Source organism: Halichoerus grypus, chromosome 8, assembly GCF_964656455.1.
Source record: "Halichoerus grypus chromosome 8, mHalGry1.hap1.1, whole genome shotgun sequence".
In the NCBI taxonomy this organism is placed as follows: Eukaryota; Metazoa; Chordata; class Mammalia; order Carnivora; family Phocidae; genus Halichoerus; species Halichoerus grypus.
Window position 1 is genome coordinate 125827032 of NC_135719.1, and position 23390 is coordinate 125850421.

Here is a 23390-nt window from a genome sequence, read left to right on the forward strand (position 1 = left end):
TTGTGCTCTCTGCCCTATCCCGGAGGAAGGCTGTCCAGGGAGCCCAGCTGTAATCAAAGACTGCAGGTTCTTGTGGCTGGAAGGGTCCTCAGAGATAGCCAGTCCAACCCTTTTATTTCACGGGGGGATGGGGGATTTTGGATCTCTGTTACCTACAGAGATAGTGATTGGGACCGGGATCGATTCCAGGTCTCCCCACTCCATATCAAAAGATATTTTTGCTGACACTACACATGACTTTTCTTCAGGAAACGTGTACGCTTCAAGAGAAGGACCAAAGGCACTTAGCTCTAAAGAACCAACAGATGATGGCGGCAGCCAAATCCAAGTGACCTACAGGCCAGGGGCGTCCTGGTTCTCCCCACATCATTCTATAGACCACAGTCTGGAGACCCAGGGAAGTGGTGGTGTAATTCCAGTTGGAGTCCAGAAGTCCTGGGAACCAGGGAGCCAAGGTGGAAGGCGCAGTCCAAGGGCAGGAGAATACCAGTGTCCCAGCTCACACAGACAGGCAGGGAAAAAAGGGGTAAATTGCCCTCTTCTCTGCTTTTTGTTCTATTCAGGCCCTCAGTAGATTGGGTGATGCCCACCCACATGGGAGAGAGCAATCTATTTTACTGAATTCACCAATTTCCATGCTAATCTCATGCAGACACGCTCTCATAGATCCATCCAGAAATCATGTTTACCGGCCTTCTGGGCCTCCCGCGGCCCAGTCAGTTGACACATGCAATTAACCATCACAGTGTCCTTGCTTGGTACCAGGGTCATAAGTCTGCTTTTCTTCCCCCGGATGGCAAATTTGAAAAGGAATCAACTACAGCTCCTCATCCCCACGATACCTTCTACATGGTCAGTGGGCTTCTCAGTGCTTCAAGGGCTGCCTGGTTGGAAGCAAAACCATGAGCTCACTTATGGCACAACTTTAGCTGCAAATAGGCATTGGGAAGTCAGACCTTGCTGGTGGTTCTGTGGCTAGGACAGTGACAATTATCTTTCGGGACACTAAACTGGTAAATCATGTCAAGGTCTTTATGCACATTGGATGAGGCTACATAGCCAAATAGTTTAGAAGATAGTCAGCGGAGCCAGATAAAGACCTGGGCTCAAATCTCGCCTCTGCCATGGTTTACGGGTCCTGTGACCTGTGGACAGTTACTTAACCAACTTGTCTACCAGTTTCCCCATCTGTAAAATGGGGATAATATTAGGGTTGGTTGGGAGGGCTAAATGAATTCATCCATGTGAAGTACCTAGAACACTGTTTGGCACATAGTAAATGCTCTATACGTGGTAGTTATTATTATTATTATTATTATTATTATTATTATTATTATTTTTGGAGGAATAAGTCAACACAATAAACATTGGTTGAGTGTTTGAGTGAGGTTTGTGGATGCCAGGCGCTTTGGAAGATACAAGAGTTAATAAGAAGAATAAGACATGGGCCCTGCTCTTGATGTGCTTTCGGTCTACAAGAAGAGAGAAGATACTGACATAAAAAGGGAGGCATGGCATGCAAGTGAGAGCAATGAAGAAACCTGCGTTTTGAGAAAGGGAATTTGATCCCAGAAGGGGAGGAGCAGAATCAGGCCAGAACCTAAACACTCTGAGCTCTCGGAGATGGGAAAATCACCTTGAGTAATTTGGGGCAGTTGGAAAGGAAAGTTTTTTCAGGTTAGAGGCCTGGTGTGTGTGTGTGTGTGTGTGTGTACACTCACAAAAAGAAAAACCAATTTTTTTTTTTTTTTAAGAAAAGAGAGAGAGGAACTTTTCCTCCACCTCCCTGTAACCTCATTCCACTAGGCGGCTTCATGAATTCATTAGCACATCAGCTATGGCAACTCTGTTTTAGCAATCCCAGCTCCCAGGGTACGTGGGGGAATTCTGAGAGGCCAGCTTCGCCTGTCAGAGAGAGAAGGAGCTGAGCAGAGATTTCCAGGTCAGAGTAGAGCTGGGTGCCTATCCCTCCGGTAGCGGCCTGGGGCCCAGCCTCCGGGCACCAGGAAGAGTATGGCTCGGGGTCATTCACATGGAACATGACTTATGCATAAATTTCTAAATTAAGGTTTCTTAAACAATAACTAAGGAAAAGAAAGGAAGACTTCAACCTGATTTAGAATCTCTTCACTCAGTTATTTTGAGCCTGTGTAACAAGACCTCAATTATTTGGAACCCCAGAGGGATAAGTTGTTCTGAAGGGTTAAAACTTGGGTGCCCAAACTCAAATTTAAATCATTTTGATGGGTTTAAAAAAATGTATGCATGCTTCTTTGCTTTGTTTCATAGAATATCTGGAACGTGACTTGGGGTGCCTCCCGTAGGGCTCCGCTGCCCTTATGATCTTGTATACAGGATGGCTTGAGGCCACACTAAGCAGGCCCAGACTACTATGTATTTTGAATTTTATTGAAAAAAAAAAAAAAAAACAAACCACCACACAATGGAATTCTAGATTCAGCTCTGGCCTATAAAAAGCTTAGATGCTGTCATTCCTGTGCTTATAACAGTAAGAAGCACAAACTGAAAAATCAATGACTTTTCTTGAACTCCTCAGAGAATGGGGGTTGCAGAGCAAATCAGCACCCTGAAATCTGGAGAGATTGGTGAAGACGGGGGCTCACGGCCGGCATCGGCTTACCTGAAGCAGATGCTGCTAGATTCATCAGCCTGGACCCCAGAGTCATGTCTTTTAAACTTTCTGATCGCCTCCTGTTTTCTCTTCTCATTCTTTCCGGGCTTAACCATGCTCTGTGCCAAGCTTTGTATCTATTCTTACTGCAGGTAAGGTAGTTTAGCAAATGGGGTGATGGGTGGCAGGGAGCAGCAAACAGACAGGCAGACGGACAAAGCTAGACGCAAAGCTCGAGTCTGGACCCTGGCGAGTAAGTAGGGGCCCAGTTTCTGATCACCTCTCAGCTTTCGATCGTTCAATAGTTTGATATTATCAGTTCAGACATAGGTGACCAGCACCAGGGAAGCACCATTCCATAGAAATATGGCAGAGCCATACATGTAATTTAAAATTTTCTAGAGGTAGTATCTTGAAAAGTAAAAAGAATAGATTAACCCAATGTCTTGAAAATGTTCTCATTTCAACAGGTACTCAATATAAAAATTATTAATGTGATACCTTACATTCTTTTTTTCGGTATGAAGTCAAAATGCAGCGTGGACTTCTCAGTTGGTACTGCCCACATTTCAAGTGCTCAGTAGCCACATGTATGGGCCAGAACAGCTCCGGGGAATTGTATGAGGCTGGAATTAGTTTTGGCTGCTAATGACAAAAGTGACTTAAACAACACAGAAATACATTTATCTTATATAAATGTTCAGGTAGGCATGAAAGGTTATGTGATGAGGCACTTTGTGGTAGTATTCAACCCAGGCTCCTTTCTTGTTGCTTCTGTCTTATATCTTGTTGTCCCACCGTGCACGGCTTCATTTCCAAATTCCTCAACAGTCCATGACGAATGCTTCAGCTCCAGCCAGCGCACCCACATTCCAGCCAGCAGGAAGGGAAAAAGGAAAGAGAAGAAACCCTCTATTAATGGTACTCTAAGCAGTTACACACACATTACTTTTACTTCCATGCCTTTGGCCGGGATTTAGTCAGATGACCCTACCTAGTTGCAAGGGAGCCTGAGAAATGTAGTCTAGATTTTAAGTAACCATGTGACCAGCTAAAATTTGAGGGTTCTGTGACTAAGGAAGAAAAAGAGAGCATATATTGAGAATCAACTGGTAGTGTTGGTCTCAGACCAATTCACACGAAAGAAATGCAGATTAGAATGGTAAACCAGGACGCCAATTTATTAAGAGTTAATGGGACTGTAATTGCCAGCCAGATGGGAGTGCCTGGGTCTGCTGACTCTTGCAAACTCTTCCCAGTAGGATAATCTAAATGGTTGGAAGATTAATGGATCAGGCTATCATGGCCTGATGGACCCCTTTCCATTTAAGGACATATCGCCCTGCCAAGAGACCTGAAACATTCCTGCCAGCCGTGAGGAAGCCCTCTCTCTGGGATGGCACTGGAGACCCCTGGACGAACTCCTGCCCTCAACAGTCCTTTCTCTGAGCTTCTGGGGGGCTCCATCCTTTCCTCATCATAGTTTTTCACAGTACAACTCTGTTTACATTTGTTACATTTTAGACTTTGAGAGGGCAAGATTTTGAAGACACACCAGCCCCTTGTTGTAGACTTGGGAAATACTACTGTCTCATCAGCAGCACTCATTCACTCGAATTTATTGAGCACATATTGTGTGCCAGGTATTATATTATGCTGAGAGTGAATAAGAACCTGGCTTCCATCCTTAAGGTGATCATAATATCTGAAGAATAGGAAAGGTGATGATGGGCAGGGTTAAAAAATGAGTAGGTGTTCACTGAGCAAGAGGAATGAAAAGGCACCCTGGGTAAAACGGACAGCATGTGCAAAGGTTAGAAACATCAAAGAACATGACATATTTGGGAGTAGGACATAGCTGGGTGGGATTTGAGGGGAGGAGGGGCCGGAAGGGTGCTGCAGGGGGCACTGTGGTGGTCTCCTCAATATCCATTCCCTCTTGGTAACTACTCCATTTTCCTTTGGGTATGCACCCTCCCTACACTAGATGCAGAGCCACACACTTCTGAGGAAGTTGACTCCGCCCTAGCCCTAGGGGTGAGGTGAATAGTCCCAGAATAGAATCATCAGCAAAATCCCTTCTTGCTTAAGGATAAGCAAGTGACCCAATTCTAACTCAAGAGACTGGAGAAGCCCTTGCGGCAGCTTCAGGGAAAGAAGCTCTCTCTCTTTCTCCTTCTACATGGCCTGGAGGGTGGGTATGAGGCCAGGAATTGTTGCAGCCATTTTGTCACCATGAGAGAAGCCTGCCAAAGGATGGAAGACAACACCATGGAGGGCAGAGGGAACATCCTGAGAAGCAGGGGCTTTGATGACATTGTTGAGCCATTGGGCCAAACTTACCCTGAAGCTCATTCTACCCCTAGGGCTTTAGCAGACTTAGGCCACAGTGTGAGAGACCTTGGGGTTAGCCTTCATTCTGGGGGCCAGAGAAGACCGTAGAAAATTTTCTTTTTTCTTTTTGTTTCTTTTCTTTCCTTTTCTCTTTTCTTTCTCCCTTCCTTCCTTCCTCCCTCCCTCCCTCCCTTCCTTCCTTCCTTCCTTCCTTCCTTCCTTCCTTCCTTCCTTCCTTCCTTCCTTCCTCTCTCTTTCTTTCTTTGACATTGCATGCTTATTAAAGACTTACATGGGCAAGTATTACCCCAAAGAAAATTCTATTAGTAAGGAATTCTTAAATGGTCCCTGAGAACTTTATTCCATATAATTATTTGTAAGGGGAAAGAAAATAGGTTTTTTTGGTACCTCGTTTTGTTTCTTTTACACCTCCATTTGGTCATTCCTTTCAGGTGCTAATCTCCTTCTGCTTTGTAGCCTCTGTTTTCCTTTCTTCCACCTGCCAACTGCAGAAATCTGCCTGTCCCCATGACCATAAATGCACTTCAGTTTCTGGTCCTCCTACGGCCTCATTGGCTGCCTCTCTTCGCATGGAAGGCTTTCAAGCAGGGTATGAGCTGACTGACCCACGTGGGAGGACGTTGCCTTGGGGTGCTGAGTGCAGAGCCTGGATCAAGGCCAGAAATGAGGACCTGAGCCGAGACCGCAGAAGAGGGGCGAGTTTGAGGGCCACTCAGGTGACAGAAGACAGGCTGACTGGATCACGGGCCGTGAGGACCAGGGTGTGCTTCAGGAAGACTCGGACTCATCACCTGACTACAGGGAGACACTCTCCTTCCTCCTTCTGCCTCCATCAACGTACCCCCATGAAATCACTTCCACCGCCAGACTCTTTATTCTCCTCTCTTGTAGGATTCATGCCTCTGATTACAGTTCCTTATGGGCACACCTGTCCTCTTCCCATTATGCCTCGTCATGTCCCCCATCTCCAGGATGTGGCACATGGCTGGCACTTGGTTTGTGCCAGTTGGATTGAGTCAATAGCATACCGTTTCTTGCTGAGCTAGGTGTTAGCTGCACCCTCCTCCTGCCCGCAGGGCTGAGTCATCTCTTTCATAAGTAGCCTCCCAAAGCTGCAGGCACGATACCCAGCTTCCTTGTTGTTGGCCCGTGTTGGCAGCCCAAGTGCCAGAACGCCAGGGACGCAGCCACCAGGAACACGCTGGGCCGCAGAGAGTGAGCCAAGTAATCAGGCCTTATATACATTTACAAGAGGGGTGTGTGTGCTCCCTGGGAGATCTGTAACAACACCCCCTTTCCAGGCAGCAGAGGCCAGCCCTCCTTCCTTTCTCTTTTCTCACCTGTCCTGTCTCGTGGCCAGAAGCACATTCGTTGGATTTCCATGTTTCTAAAATAAATCAATTTCATGACCATACTCTCCCAGGCTATCCGTTTTGCTCCCTGGGAGTGTTAACCCCTTACCATCCCACCAGGCCTCCAATGCTGGGGTTCCACTTCACAAAATATTAACACTTTAGCTCCTTTCTGAAGAGGGATCTCAGGTTTCCTGAGAACTGTCTGCCCCCCACCATTCCTCGCTCTGCCAATAATTCATGCCATAGAATGTTGACTGTCTTTGGGGATGGTCATGGGCTGTACAGCCTTTGAGGGAACAATATTAACCTTTTACAGCTTTGCAGGGCACCCCTCCTTACCCCTTTTATATCGACCTCCACTGGGTTCTTGAGATGTGCCCTCTTCTGCCAACCCCCAAGTTTTCCTCATCGTCTCTCCAAGATTCCAGCCCTTCCCCTGGTCTGCATCATTATGGAAATTCCTGGTCCTGCTAGCCCGCACTTCTTAGCAGGGCTCTGAAATTCAGCTCTCATCTGCCCCACTGTTATGTTGTTTTCCCTGTCGCTATGGCAGGGATTAAGACTCCAGCCAGGGAAGGAGGGTGGAGGGAAGAAAGTGAGCAGGGAAAAGCAGGAGGCTGATGGGAGAGAGCCTGATTGGAGGGTGTCAGAGCAGGAGGAAGCAGAGAGAAATAGGCTGAGCATGTCAAGGGCGGAAGAGGGATTCCTGTTTTGTTCTATTTTGGTTTTGGTGTTTGAGTTTGGGTTTGTTTCCGGAGATGAGGAGACATACATTTAGTGTTGAATCCTGTCCCCGATGCAGAGTCACAGCGAAAGAAATCTTCTCCCAGGGGCGCCTGGGTGGCTCAGTCGTTAAGCGTCTGCCTTCGGCTCAGGTCATGATCCCGGGGTCCTGGGATCGAGCCCCGCATCGGGCTCCCTGCTCGGCGGGAAGCCTGCTTCTCCCTCTCCCTCTCCCCCTGCTTGTGTTCCCTCTCTCGCTGTCTCTCGCTCTGTCAAATAAATAAAATCTTTAAAAAAAAAAAAAAAGAAAGAAATCCTCTCCCATAGTCCATAATCCAGCGGCAATCTCCAGTCCCCAGATCAAACAGGAAAAACTCTCAAAATAACTTTTAGTTATTCTTAATTCACTTTATGGACGGGCCTCCTGGGTCAGTGTGACTATGTGACCCAGTACAACCCCAAGACCCAGGTCTTGACCTTCGAAGCCCCCTGCCCTGATTCCTTTGCCGCCCTGGAGTGAGACAGCCTCAGGACCAAGGGAGATGCCCAGCCAGAGCCAAGGCCCAGGCCCACACCCACCCTGGTCTAGTCCTCGTTCCTGGTACTCAGGACCCTAGAATCTCTGCCCACAAGGCCCAAGCCTGCTTCCAGGGCCCCTGTGGGCCCGTTACCAAGGTCCTCCCTCCCAAGGGTGGCTTATTCAGCCAGTAGCCTGGAGGTGGCTGCTTGGGGCACTTGGACAGAATGTGGAGGTGCAGACTGGTGTCAGGTGCACGCACGGGAGCCAGGCCCCTCACTGAGGGTGGGAAAAAAGGGAAACCAGCCCTGATCTGGGATGGCCTGTCCCTGTGCTCCCACATTCTGGTGTGAGGAGCCTGAGAATTCTAAATTCACTCTTGGCCTTCCAGAAGTTGAGGAAGGTATGTTTGTGAGGGTAGAAGGATAAGACATATTTTATTTTATTTTATAATTTTTTTTTAAAGAGAGAGTGTGCATGCACGCACGAGCTGGGAGGGGGGCGTGGGACAGAGGGAGAGGGAGAGAGAGAATCCCAAGCAGACTCCGCACTGAGCACAGAGCCTGACACAGGGCTCGATCTCACAACCCCGAGATCATGACCTGAGCTGAAATCAAGAGCCAGATGCTTAACAGATTGGGCCATCCAGGTGCCTCAAGACATATTTTATTTAACAATTTGTTAGCTTGACTAATAGCATTTAAATATTTAGATATATGGTATGTGGGTCTTGATTTGAATTCTTGCCTTGATCCCACAAGCCTAGGGGAAAATAAAAGATTTGCCCAGCTTGGATACCTTTAGTTCCCGCTGTGCCTCCAGATGTCTTTTTCTCCCTGTCCCAGTCTTCCTCTAGCAAATGACTACGTTCAAAGGCTCCAATGCTATGCGACTCGGTTACTTAGCTTCCCATGGTTATAGTAAGGGCAGCGGTCTGGAGTAGTACCGTTCTGTGTCCCCTGTCTGTGCTTTCTGGTTGCCTTGCTTCTGAACCCCTTTTCTGTGTTTGGGAAATGTCTCTATCCTGTGCGCAAGTTTGTGCACACACACACACACACACACACGCACTTTTATGAGCCTTGGTAGGGAACAGAGCTCACATCGCAGTACAGAGGACAAAAATGCTAGGAACTTGCTATGGCAGATGCCACCATCATCTCCTGTGATATCTATTCTCTTCTTTAGTAAGAGACCCCCCAATTGTTAGCTGGGGACAAGGCTATCTGGATCAAAGACTACATTCTGCTAGATGTGGCCAAATCAAGTTTCAACCACTGAAATGTAAGCAAAGTGTGTGATTTCCAGGAAGCGGTTGTAAAGGAAGGGCGTCTCCTTCTTTCTCTTTCCTGATAGCTGAAATATGGACTTGATGGCAGATGCTCAAGCAGCCACATTGGTCCATAAGGAAGCATGCAAAGGCAGTCAAAGGAGCTTCAGTAGCAATCTTGCACTCTTTGCCTTCCAATTTTTTACACAGAGTGAAATAAACATCTATTTTGCTTACACCACAGCTATTTTGAGTTTTCCATTATGTGGCGTGGAACCCAAGTGTTCACAAATGATGTATTTGTCTTCCCAGACTCTCTTGCAGCTAGGGCACAGCATGTGACCAGGCTCTACCTAAGAAAGGCTCTCTGGTCAAGGCAGCCTCAGCAGGGAGCTTGAGTTCCTAGAGTAGTGGTTGCATCCAGTGTCTAGTGCTGGCTGTGTGGGTCAGACAAGATGAAGGGCCCAGTGCTTGGTGAGGGCAGCATGTCCTCACTAGGCAGAACTGGCCTATTCTTGGCTGCATGGTTTCAAGCTGGGTCTTCCAGCAAATTATCCAATCTCCTGTTAATAAATTCCCTTTCTAGTCACATCTGTCAGAGTTGGTCAGTAACCCACAGTCTTAGCCCCTGTCAAAATACTTTTTGGCAGTAAGATTTCACCAAGAGTGTTGGTTTTTGCCATCAAATGAATCCACCGATGAATCTGTAATCCGTTAATTCAGACTCAACATGAGGCATGAATTTCATTTAAAAGTCGGAATTTTCCAACACACTTGTTTCTAAAGATGCTTCTGATGGGGGCAGAATTAAGTTCCTTTGAATATTTGGTGTCTCTTGTCACAAGGATATGTGCCATCTGCTAGTTAAAGCCATGGTATTTTGGGAGGATACCAGCAACCAAAATTAAATATGAATTTAATTAAATTTAATACAAAATTAGGTTAGAAACATATTCCAAGTGCAGTAGCACTTCACATATCCAGAGGTGATTCATACAGCAACCTCAATTATTTGGAACAGGAAACAGAAAAGGAGCGAAAATCAACAAAACCTAAAAACTGATGAGGAAACAAATAACCACCTTCAAAACAATACAAAAAAGAGCACTCACAGCCAAAATAAATGTCCCAGGACTCATCCCTCACAGTTTATGCATTTACCCAGAGGCAAACCATTTAGACCCTCGTTCAGTTTTACTCTTTGTGTAGACACAATTCCAGAGAAAATTTGGGTGAAGAACTTCCCATTCCAGAGCAGATTTGAAAAAGCACGTTGAGGGTGTGGAGGGGGAGGCTGCCGGAGGTTGACGTTCTGATAGGAATGAGAAGATGTTTGTTAGTGTTAAAGGCAGAAACAAAGGCAGGAGAGCACCGCACAGCCTCTGGGGCCATTCAGTCCAACCGGAACCACCCTGTGTTACAGTCCATCCAAGATTGGGGCGGTGTGCGCTGTGGTCTGAGTGTGTCCCCCCCAATTCATATGCTAACTCCTAATCCCCAAGGTGAGGGTATTAGGAGGTGGGGTCTTGGGGAGGTGATTAGGTCATGAGGGTGGAGTCCTCACAAATGAGATGAACACCCTTACAAAAGAGGCCCCAGAGAGATTCCCCGTCCTGCCACCATGTGAGGATATAATGAGTCTGCAACCTGGATGAGGACCCTCTCCCAACCATGCCAGCACCCTGACCTCAGACTTCCAGCCTCCAGAGTGGTGGGAAGTAAGTTTCTGTTTTTATACACCACCCAGGCTGTGGTATTTTGTTATGGCAGCCCAAACAGCCCCCAGACAGCGTTACTCAGGAAAACCCTGAGCACCGTGGAAAGTTAGGAAAAATTCAAAAGTGGGCCCGTATCCGGTGTCGGTGAACATTTGGAGCACTGTGGGTGGATTCCCCCACTGCTGGTGGGAGAATAACCACTTAGGAAACTGGTTTGGCAGCACCTTATAAAGCCCAGCCCGTGCAGAATCCTTGACCCAGCAGTTCCTCTCCTACTACATACAGATGGGCCCGCCTTACAAGAGTTCGACTTATGATAGTTTGACTTATGATGGTTTGAAAGCCATATGCATTCAGTAGAAATCGTACTTTGAATTTTGAATGGTGATCTTTTCCTGGACTGGCCCATGTGGCACGATATTGTCTCCTGATGTTATAGGCAGCGGCTGCAAGGAGCAGCTCTCAGTAAGCCACGCATTCGCAAGGATACAAGACCAAGACACTTACTGTTCAGTTTTTTCACTTTCAGTACAGGATTCAGTAAATTTCAGACCGGGCTAAGCTATGATGTTGGGTAGGTTAAATGCATTTTCAATTCGTGATATTTACAACCCTATCGTAAGTTGAGGAAGATCTGTGTGGAAAGAACCCTTGCCCATGGTTGTGGAAGACATGAGCCAGAAAGTTCATGGCAGCGCTGTTTGAAATAGTATTCAACATCCCTCAGACAACCACCCAACAGTAGAATGAACAAATGCACTGTGGTATGGTCTGCAATGGAATATTATACAGCAGAGAAAATCAACAAATTACAGCCACACAGAGCAGCATGCATGAAACTAAAAACCACAACATTCAACAAAAGGAGCTATTCACAACAAAATACACAAGTAAGATTCAAGTTATATAAAGTTCAACAACAGGCAAAATGAATTCTACTGTTTGGTGCTACATTCACATGTGGTAAAACAATAAAGAAAAGCAAGGATAGGATTAATGTATAAAAATTGGTGTCCTGGTTACCTCTGATATGGAAAGAGGGGGCTGAGTGTAGTACCTGAGGTAATACGGTGATATTCTTTTTCTTATCCACGTGGTGGCTCTGTTGGTATCTACTTGATTTATATTCTTTAAACTGTAGATGCGTGTTTTACTTATATATAGAATATATCCCACCAACCATTTTTTTTAAAGAAGGAAGAAAAAAAACAAGAGTCAGGTTTTGTCCATTTTGCTCTGTTGAAGAAGGCAAGATAGCATTTAATAACATTATAAACATTTCCACACTTAAAAGGGAAAGAGTTTGGGCACGTGGAGGGCTAAGTTTTGGTGGTCTGGAAAGTTCATTTATATATGATACCTGCTCAGCTTCTTCTATCCATCCAATGGAGATTATAGGTAGTGACCTGGGGTCCCACCTATTTTCTAGTGAATTTCTGAATTTTGCATTGGCTAAAAGAGAAAAGAGAGAGGAGCCTTAGTTGGGGCTCCTCGGGGATGGCACAGAGCACTTTCACCAATCAGCTCCAAGTCTGCATTTTGGCCTCCTTCCTTCCCTCTGGCTGCCTCCCCATAGGCATCACCTCGAAGCTGGTTATAAATGCAGAATCTCGGGCCCCACCCCAAAGCTACTGGATCAGAATCTACTTTGAATGCACACTGAAGTGCGAAAAGCCCCACTCCAGCCTAGACCATGACCAGGGACCAGACAGACACCCCAGCTCTTTACACTTTCAGGAAAACCCACCCTTTAAACAGGCCCATGGTGGACACTCTTAGTACTGAACTCCATGCGGCAGTAAATAGTGCACAGAAAAATTTGAATGCATGCATTCATTCAATTAATATTAGGATGAAATTGCCACTCTGTAGGTCAAAAATTGTTGAATAGTGTCAGTTTGATAGGGTCTAGCTCTGAATATTTCTTGAGCTCCTCTTATGGCCAGGCACAACGGGAGTGTTAGGGACACAGCAGTGGGCCAAGCCAGCCTTGGTGACTGTCTTCTTAGACCTCACAGTCTACCAGGAGAGACAGCCATTACTTTTTAAAAAATCCACACAAATAACGTAATATCACAGCTAAGGTAACTGCTACAAGGTAGAGGTCCCCGGTGCATGGCTGGCCCACGAGTGACATGTTTCAGAGTGGTGGTGGTGGGGGGGCCCTGTGGCCAGAACTAAAATCTCACAGGTGAGGATGGCATGGGAGTGAGGGGTTTCAGGCAGAGGGCACAGCAGGTGCTAAGGCCTCCTGTCATTGATTCTAGGGAAGGCAGAGACCCCGCCCTGAGTGCAGGACCCAGCTGGCCTGGTCTGCATCTCTCCTCTCTCAGAGGACTACCAGAGAGGTAGCCGAGTTTGTCCTCGGCAGCTCCCCACGCTTTCTGCTTTTCCTGCAGCCTCTGTGTTTAAAAAGGCTGCCAGGGCTTTCTCTCCCCCATGGGAAGGGACTGGCCGACCATGGTTTAATGGTCCTGTAGTCAGATTTAGTCACTTCACATCTGTGGGCCCTGCTTTTGATCTTTCTTGTTTGAATAAACTTTGGTGGCCTTCTTTCATTCGTTCCCTGAATGCCCACGATGATCTCTCTTGCTGGTAGGACTTTGCATGTGCTGGTCCTCTGCGTGGAGCGCCGTATGGACAGCCTGCCCGCCTCTCTCCATTCCAAATACCCGGCTTACTCCTAGGCATTGGCAGCACCTGTGCAGGAAGTCCTCTTTCTCCCCTCCCCCCAGATCTTGTGCTCCCACAACCCCCCGCACAGAGTCAGGCCAAAGGCGCATCACCCCTTAGCACCAAGTCTGATTTTACTCCTCAATCCTCCCAGCACCCAGCTCAGAGTGCAATAGATGGTCAATACTCACTTGTTGAATACAAAACATGAAACATTGTATTTAACCAGAGGCACCGCTGTGGCTGACACTGTGGGCTGGCTGGTTGGCTTACTCACTGCCTTTTTTTTTTTTTTTTTTTTTTTTTTGCGCTGTGTTGCTGGGAGCTGCAGTAGCCATGTTTTAACCATAAGAGAAAGGCCAACAGAATCAAAGAGACAACAGTACAGACGTTGCCGAGCCGCAGAACCAGATCCAGTGGCTACTCATCTCTGGACTTCTCCTCATTTAAGGAAAGCGAATGCCTATTTAGTCCGCCGTTGATAGATTTTTCTGTTATTTGCAGCTGGTAGCGTGCCCGATGAGACGTGTCTCAGTGGCTGCCAGCGAGGCTGCTGGGAGAAGGAGAGAATAGAGTCTACTCTTCGGCTCGTCAAAGAAGGAAATTAACATTTCTCGAGCATGTTTACATCCTAGGCTATTACCCTAGTTGCTTCATGTATATGACATTTAATCTCACAGTCCATCCAAGTAGAATTATTTTGTCATTACACAGATGAGACAACAAAGGCTCAAGACCTGCGGGACTCGCCCCCGGCACGCAGCCGACGTGGCAGAGCTGGGATGGTGCGGGGCACGGCTCTCTCCGCTCCATCCCACCGCTGCCCGAAGAGAAGGGTGGCAGGCTCTTAGCAGAGTGTGCCAAGTGTTACTGGGGGTTTGTCTTCAATCGAGATCTCTCCCCAGTTGACTAGGATCCTTCTAGCTCAGCATCCTTTGTGTCCCGCAGCTACACTAGCTTCATAAACGTCACCCCGTTGCAGTTAGGGCAGCGGCCGATGGCTTTGTGGGACAGACGGTCATGCATGGACAGCATTAACACCGGCCCCTGTCACTGGTGGAGACACCCTGCAGAGAAACAAGTCCTCTGCCCACAGCTCAAGCATTTTGCTCAGCAGTGCTTGTGTCTTGTGGGTCCCCGAGCTAAGCAGTGACGGGGCAGGTGGTCCTCAGGGCTTCCCTTTCTCTGGCCCCTTTGGCACGTTCTCTCTCTCTTTCCGGCTCTAAGTGCCTAGTGCCAGCAGGTTTTCTCAGTCTCCCCTCCTGAGAGGAAAAACCAAATTTATAAACACAATTGCATCAGAGTGTTGGTTATTTAATCAGGTCCCTCTCCCACCGTTTTCCATCCCTGGTAGCTGGATGTGGTGCTACGGGTAAGCGCCCAGCCCAAGCCCAGACTGTCAGAACAATCCTCGTCCTTGGCTGGGGGTGGACAACAGTCTTCTTGGCCATTCCTGCTTTGAGGTCTCGAGACACTGTGCAGGCTCTGTGCCAGGCTTCGTGCTAACAACCGTGACGGAAGTATCATGAGCCCGTTTTACAGGAATGAGAACTGAGGCTCCTACCCAAGGTCCATACAGGGAGAACTTAAAGCCAAACTTGTGGGACTCCAAACCCAAACTGTAGTCTTTTTGGCCAGGGTGTTTCTCCCCTGGTTCTGCCGCCATCTCCCTCTTACTTCCTACTCCCCACCACCATTCCCAGGGAGCCCCAAAATTCCCCATTAAAAGACTTATTCCTTGAGGCTGAAAGCATTTTGATTTTCAAGAGTCTCTGTTAAAATGCAAAAGCCCCAAGGAAGTATCATCCCCTAAGCCTTTATAATACCAGAGTAGGGAGAGTTTAATGGACCAGTGGGGGTGGGGGCTGGGGGATGGGGGATGGTCACAAGTAGAGGCCTGAGGGCAGGGAGGAGTGGGGCAGAATAAAAGTGTTTAATTGGCCCTGCGCCCCTATCCCCTGGGGCCTTGATGAGCCCAAGGTTAGCTCTCTACCTGATTCCCAGAGGCCTTAAGGCTGGTCATTTTCAGCGAGCTACTCCTCGGTGTGGGCAATGATTCTGAGAGCACCTTCATCCCGGTCAAGTACAGTCTAATAAGGCCTCGGGAAGGGAGCCTGGAGTGCTCCGTGGACAGGAGGCAACTGAGCCACATGCTCTCTCCTGACCTTGGGACCCAACTGATGCAGCTCAGAGAGCCAGGTCCTTCCGAGGTGGGTCTGAGCATGTGGTGTGCGCACTTGTGTGTTGGGGGGGGAGGGGCTCAACCCTACCAGCTGACCTAGCCCTCTGGGTTGTTACGGCAACCTCTCCTTGAGCCGATCTCAGATGGTGTGGATGTTTCTGAAGGCAAGCTGTTAACTTCCTGGCTGACAGTGTTGATTTAGGCTGGACCGAGAGACCCTCTAGATAAAGGGACCGTCACATTTCTGGCTTTGACACCTTGGACTTCCAGAACTCAACCGTAAGAATCAATATTTGTATTTTTGGCTTGGCACGGAAGTCCCTTTGCTGACTGGCAGGAATAAGACTGCCCCTCCACATTCTGAGTCAGGGCCTGAAGGCAGGCGACAAACGTCCGCTGATTGGAGGAGGAATGTTTCTGGGACTCCCCTTTGCTGGCTCCCGTCCTCCTTGCTTAGTACTGGATCTACATTGACTGCTCTCTTTCCCTGCATATTTTCCAGGAAATAGGATGCAGGTTATCCTCATAAGGACTAAGCAATAGTTTATCCACATGCCAGGCATTGTGATAAGCACTCACATGCCTCATTTGCCCCCACTACAGCCACATAGCATACAAAGGGGAGCTCAGGCTGCAGGGGAGGGCACCCATGTTCCATGTTAGGGGAGGCTAAGTGGCTTGCCTGGGGTCGCGGAGCCAGGCGGTGGTAGGGACCTGGAATTGAGCCCAGGTTGTCCGACTGTCGAGCCCCTGCTGATTCCGCTAGCACACTGCCTCTCAGTCTGAGTCCTGTGAGCAGACCCGCAGGGGAGCAAGCACGTACGTACGGGGAGATGGATAAACGGAACCAGAGGAAATAAAAAGGCAAGCCCAGGTTAGAGGGGCCTTCCCTTTCGCTGCCGTTGTGCATTGCATGCCCTGTGGAGAGAATATATCAGAGGCACCCCTCCCAGGATTTAATTATCTGGAATAAATATCAACTCGCCTCCTCAGAAGTTCAAATTTGGTTTAAAATAGCAACACAGTGATTTCTAGTCTTTTTAGACTTGTAATGCTCAGTTGCTTTTGCTTGTTTCTTTTTCTTTCTTTCTTTTGATTTTATAAATATCCTTTTTGTAAAAGGACATTTATCTGTGATATGAAATTCAATAAAGAAAGTTTGCTTTGGGGCGCCTGGGTGGCCCAGTCGGTTAAGCATCTGACTTTTGATTTTGGCTCAGGTCATGATCTGAGGGTTGTGAGATGGAGCTCGGTGCTCAGCGCAGAATCTGCTTGAGATTCTCCACCCCCCCGCCCTCCCCCCACTCACCTGCTCATACTCTCTCTCTAAAATAAATAAATAAATCTTTAAAAAAAGAGTTTGCTTTGAAATCTTCAGTGAAACCCCTTAAGATAACCGGAGATGCGTAAAGCCGCTATTACTTAAACTAAGTGGAGCAGATTACTAGGCGTGTCCACCCTGTGAACATTGATCAAGTTGCACACTTTGGATCTGTGAACTTCTATGTTTGTATGTTACACTTCAATAAAAAAAAATGCACTTAAAGTATAGAAAAATAAAAGAGTGGGGCCCTTTCTGAACGGTGTGCAAATTAGAATGAAGGTATAGGCATCTAGGATCTCAGTTTTTGGTGGAGCTGATGCTGGAATTCTGGGTCTCACCTGCAGCTCTCAGGGCCCCCTAAGGCTTGTCTTACAGGCACACCCTTGTGAAGACTTTTCTCATGGCAGCCTGTTGGGGCCTTGTAGCTTTCAGGGGCTCCAAACGCAGAGTTGAGTGTAAAGACCTCAGTGCATGTGTGCACGTGCACACACGTGTGCAAGACAGAGAGGCTGGCCAGCAATTCTGAAAGCAGTTAGATTGGTTTTTTTTGCAGGGCAGCTCCAGCACATGCTAGCTGTGTGACCCTTAGTGAGCTCCTTAACCTTTCTGAAACATAGTTTCCTCATTTGCAGAGTGAGGATGGTAATAGGGCCCACATAAGAGAATTGCAAAAAGAAGGATTAAGCAGGATAATTCACATAAAGGGTTTAGCTCAGGATCTGGTACACAGTCAACACCAACCAAGAATAATGTATGGAATCAGCATCCCTGGGAATGCGGCTCAGGTATCCAGTCCTTCACAAGCTCTGTAGGTGAGGCTGACACACAGCCAAGGTTAGGATTACACTCCGACCTGGTCTCTGCCCCCACCATGGCCCATGGAAGATCTAGAATGCTAATTCTCTTCTCTCCCTCTCTCCCAGATTAGAGCAGAGGTCTTCACTTTGGGGAGGGTGCATGGATGCCAAAGGAGAGTCATTCCTTCCTTCCTCCCACAAACATTCACTGAATGTGTGCCAAGCACCGTGTGGGGGAAGGACAGACAGATGGTCAGGTGGGACTCCTGTCCTTCTGGGGGCTAAATGCTCACAAAGGAAACTGCCCAACGGCAGGCACTGTGGGGAAGAACACTGAGCCCCTGGGCTCTGCTTCCAGTTTTGCCCCATTTGAGCTTCTCTGGCTGTCATTTTTACATCTGGAAAATGAGGGGGATAGACTGGATGCTTTTTGAGACCCTTCATCCCTGAAATTCTATGAATCCATAAGTGCATCCCTAAAAATGCTGTATTGTGAAACTCAGCACAAAGAAAACATCAACTCAATTAAAAATGGGCAAAAGACCTGAATAGGCACCTCACCGAGGAAGATACACAGATGATAAAAAAGCATATGAAAAGATGCTCCACATCACAGATGATTACAGATCGCAGATTAAAACAACAATAAGATACCACTACACACCTATTAGATGGGTCAAAATCCAAAACACCAATGCCACCAAATGTGGGTGTCATGCAGGACGCGGAGCAAAAGGAACTCTCATTAGAAGCTGATGGGAATGCAAAAATGGTACCTCCACTTTGGAAGACAGTCCAGCTGTTTCTTACAAAGGGAAACATAGTCTAACCATACAACCCAGCAACTGCAGTCCTTGGCATTTGCCCAAATGGGTTGGAAAACGATGTCCACACAAAAGCCTGCATGAGAAATGTTTATTAGCAATTTTGTTCCAAAACTCAGAAGCAGCCAAGGTGTCTTTCCATAGGTGAATGGATAAATTGTGGTATACCCAGACAATGGAATATTATTCAGAATTAAAAAGAAATGAGCTAACAAACCATGACATTGGAGGAAATTTAAATGAATATTGCTAAGTGAAAGAAACCAATCTGAGAAGGCTATATACTATATGATTTCAACTATATGATATTCTGGAAAAGGCAAAATTATGAAGGCAGTAAAAGGATCCATGGTTGCCAGGAGTTAGCAGGGAAGAAGGATGAATAAGTGGAACACTGGGAATTTTTAGGGCAGTGAAACTACTCTAGATGATATATTGGTGGATATATGTCATATGTTTGTCCGAATTCATAAACTATACAATGCCAAGAGTAAACCTTAATATAAAATATGGACTTCGGGTGATAATGATGTGTCACTACAGGTTCATCAATGTAATATATGTTCTTCTCTGGTAGGTGTGTTGGTAATGGGGGAGACTGTGGAGGAGGGGGCAGAGAGTATAGTGGACCTTGAACAACACAGGTTGAAACTACATGGGTCCACTTATATGTGGATTTTTTTCTTTTTCTTTTTTTTAAAGATTTTATTCATTTATTTGACAGAGAGAGAGAGTAAAAGCAGGGGGAGCGGCAGGGAGAGGGAGAAGCAGTCTCCCCACTGAGCAGAGAGCCCAATGTGAGGCTCGATCCCAGGACCGCAGGATCATGACCTGAGCTGAAGGCAGATGCCCAACCGACTGAGCCACCCAGGTGCCCCTATACGTGGATTTTTTTCAATAAATACAGTACAGTACTGTAAATATATTTTCTCTTCCTTATGATTTTCTTAATAACATTTTCTTTTGTCTAGCTTACTTTATTGTAAGAATACTGTATATAATACATATAACATATAAAATAGGTGTTAATTGACTGTTTATGTTATCGATAAGGCTTCTGAGCAACAGTAGGCTATTAGTAAAGTTTTTGGAGAGTCCAAAGTTATACACAGATTTTCAGTGGCACAGGGGTCAGTGCCCCTGACCTTTGAATTGTTCAAGAGTCAACTGTAAGTGGGAAATCTTTGTACCTTCTGCTCAATTTTGCTGTGAACCTAAAACGGTCTTAAAAATAAAGTCTGTAAAAATCAAAACCAAAACCAAATAAAATGCCAAATAGTGCATGGTTAAGAGCACAGGCTTTGAAGTTCAACCGTTTGAGTTTGAGGCCTGACTCTGCCTAACTAGCTGTGACCAACAGCAAGTTAGCTCAACATTCTGTGCCTTGGTTTCCTCATCTGTAAGATGGGGATAATAATAGTGCCTGCTTCATGGGTTTTTGCATGGATTAAATGAATTAATAAATCTACAGCATTTAGCCCAGTGCTTGGCATTTGGTAAGTGCTCAATCAATATCAGCTACTGTTAAAATGTGAACCTTTGAAAGAGCTGATTCCAATCAACTGGTTGCCACTACGTTTTGACCATAGCAATCCCTTGCACTTAGGATAAACAATCAGATGCCTGATGGGATGACTTCTCTCTGCTGTATGTTGGGGTAGAAGATCTTTTTGAGAGCCAGAGCTTCCAAGCCCACACGTGTTCTGAGGCCCAGAGAAAATGCCTCTTGATGGGACCATGCCAATGAATCAGGCAGAAAAAGCAGTGATGTATCTACGTCTCATTTGCCTGAGTGACCTGGCAGGTCCCTCAGTCCCCATTCTTTCTTTCACCAACCAAGCATGTTGTGTTTCTGATGTCACTCTGGGGAAGAAAGCTCTGTGTTCTATTAAACTAAGGTTGGTGTTCAAGCTTAAGGTGATCTTACTATCTTTTGACCATAGCAACCAGCCTTGAGTGCCATGGGCTGTTAGAGGAACTTGGACATTGTGCTGCATACTTAAAATGCATGTAATACTTATTGGACATTCTCCCAAATAGTTCTAATGGCATTATTGTGTTTGGAATTTATGCACATATACATCAAAACAAGTAGTTTGCATTTCAATTTAGGATTTTTATTTTATTTATTTTTTATTTTTTGGGTGGGCAGCAAAGCAGGTTTATTGAGTGATAGTACAAAGCTCCCAAAGAGGAAGGGGACCCGAGAGGGTTGCCCTAGGATTTTTTTTTTTTTAAAGGACATATTCTTTTTAGGCCCTAAGAATCTTAAATGATATATATTGCTTACAGATAAAGAATGAGCCAGGTATTAATGTAATTAAGAACTGTAGGCCCTGTAGTTGACCTTGGCCAAAAAGGGTCACTTGGTCACAGCCTCTAAAGACCAAGTAGTGAGTGCCCTCAATAGGCAACTACACTTTCCCCTCCCAAGAAGATTTATCCATGTCACCCCACTTTCACTGATAATGATCGCTGTGATAGAGGACATCCTACAGTGCTAGATGTGAAAGTCTACCCAGGGCTCACATGAACATTAAGCTACATCATTTGAACGTCACAGCAGCCTTGTTAGATAAATCTGAGGCTCTCAGAGGCTGAGTCCCACTCAAGGTTTTTCAGTTGCTAAGCAGCTTAATTTGGACCCAGCTCTTTGGCTTCAAAGCCATACTCGATCCTTTTAAGTTTGTTTGTTTGTTTTTTTTAAGATTTTATTTATTTATTTGGCAGAGAGACAGCGAGAGCTCAAGCTGGGGGAGTGGCAAAGGGAGAGAGAGAAGCAGGCTCCCTGCTGAGCAGGGAGCCCGATGCGGGGCTCGGTCCCAGGACCCTGGGATCATGACCTGAGCCAAAGGCAGACTCTTAACCAACTGAGCCACCCAGGCATCCCTTGATCCTCTAAGTTTTAACACTTTCTCCCTTTGCTCTATGTGACCCGGTGGCTGGAGTAGGGATCACCGGTTGTACTTCTAAAAGCCCACTTCCTTCTTGCCTGGCAGGGGCAGAGCCCCAGTTTATTTTGTTCAGGTACCTATGGCTTCTCCAAATGACTAAGCCAATCACCATCATCCCAGCACCCTGGCCAGAGACGGGCCTAGAGGTGGGCATGTGACTCAGTCTGGCCAATGTGATGTGAGGGGAGGCCTAAGAAAGAGGTTTGTCACCTTATAAATTGAGTAGGGAAAAGAAACTGTCTTCTTTCTCTGATGGGCAGAACTCTGTATTTCCACTGGACTTGCTTTATTTTGATTCCTACTTTATGTGGTCCTCTTTTGAAGAGCACCTGGCTAACTTCCTCTGAGTCTGGGCCCGTGGGCCTTGGCTCATCTCTGGATGGCACCGAGGCTGGGTCTATGGTTTGATGGCACTTGGCACCAGTTACACCCAGGCCAGGGGCAGGGAGCCTCGCCACCCCTGGGAGAGGGTGCAGCTGTCCAGGCTCGATGTGCCTGAGTGGCTGGCCCAAGGGGAGCATTGTGGACTCAGGACCCCCGCTTGCTCTCAGAGGAGGCTGACAGCCAAGCCCCAGACCAAGCAGGCACTTTACTCTGATGCTTCAGTACAGCGGGAGGAAGGGTGACAGGCAAGGATGGACTCAGGACCCCCGGTTGCTCTCAGAGGAGGCTGACAGCCAAGCCCCAGACCAAGCAGGCACTTTACTCTGATGCTTCAGCACAGCGGGAGGAAGGGTGACAGGCAAGGATGGACTCAGGACCCCCGGTTGCTCTCAGAGGAGGCTGACAGCCAAGCCCCAGACCAAGCAGGCACTTTACTCTGATGCTTCAGCACAGCGGGAGGAAGGGTGACAGGCAAGGATGCCCTCTTTAAGTGAGTTTTCTCTGTGAGACCATGATTACTAAGCACTGTGGCTTGGAAAAACCCTTTCTTCTTTGAGAGGCTCTGTCCCATAAGAAACCTCCAATAATCAGAAACTAAGTTTTTACACATGGACATCAACCCCTTTGTTCCTAGTACCCTGGCCAGTTTCTCAAATGGGTTTAGTAATCTTAATTGGAGGATAACATTAGCAGCACAGAATGATTGCATGGAATTTCTATTTCTAGAGTGAGTCTTCTATTGGTTCAATTTATTCTTTTGTCAACCCAATAAAGAAGGTAAGGAAGGAATTACCAACAAGTCATGTGACACTGGGAAATGCCCTTATGAGTACATACCCAACCATCTGCAGACTGTGGGTGAGGCGCATCATATGTGGCCCCATTAGTCTTCATGGTGACCCTACTTAGTAGGAATTCCTACCTTCACTTTACCTAAGAGTATAATGAACCTCAGAGAAGAGACTAAGTCTTGGGGCTGGGATTCCAATCTAGCCTCTGTTGCCCATGTCACATGACATTTCTGGGTCTCAATTTCCTTAGACGGGAAATAAGGGGTTTATAATATGGCCTCTCTAAGGTCAATTTTACTCCAAACTCCATGATTCTATGAATATTCTCCTCTGCCATAAATACTGGAATTGAAGTATAGAAATGATCTTTGCCCAGCACCACATAAGAAGCTAGATGGGTAAGTGAGCCCTCCTCGAAACCAGATCTCTGGGCTCCCTTCTCCTTGCTCGAGCAGTGAACAGTTGGAGTGGTTCCTGGTATTAGGGAACTGAGATCAACTTGTTGCACATCCAGCTGGCTTTAGCGTCCTTGTCTATTTAGCTTCTGGGCAGTCTTCATTGCTGCCAATGCCTTGTCTCTTTAAAAAAGCTCCAGCTTCTCCTCCCAGGGAAGCAGCAGCCTGAGACTGACCCAGGCTGAGTTCCAGGAGCCAAGACTGGACACCTTGTCAGGGGAGATCCAAACTCTAGCATTCAAGAGGCCCCTTCCTGGGCGCCTCAGTCGGTGGAGCGTGAGACTCTTGATCTCGGGATTGTGAGTTTGAGCCCCACGTTGGATGTGGAGCCTACTTAAAATAAAATAAAAAATATATATATATAAAAAAAAGAGCTCCCTTCCTGAGCCCTTACTTGTTTTAAGCATTGTTCCAAGAGCTTTCCAGACAGTAACTTTTT

General features: G+C 46.8%; 1 long non-coding RNA gene across 1 annotated transcript in view; it reads left to right on the forward strand.

Moving 5' to 3' along the window:
• The window catches only part of LOC118523291 (uncharacterized), a 69083-nt gene extending 62380 nt beyond the window's left edge, over window positions 1-6703 (forward strand). The window contains exon 4 of the long non-coding RNA XR_013440785.1: window positions 5444-6703. This is a non-coding gene — a long non-coding RNA (uncharacterized LOC118523291). The remainder of the gene's footprint in view (window positions 1-5443) is intronic.
• The last annotated feature ends 16687 nt before the right edge of the window (window positions 6704-23390 follow it).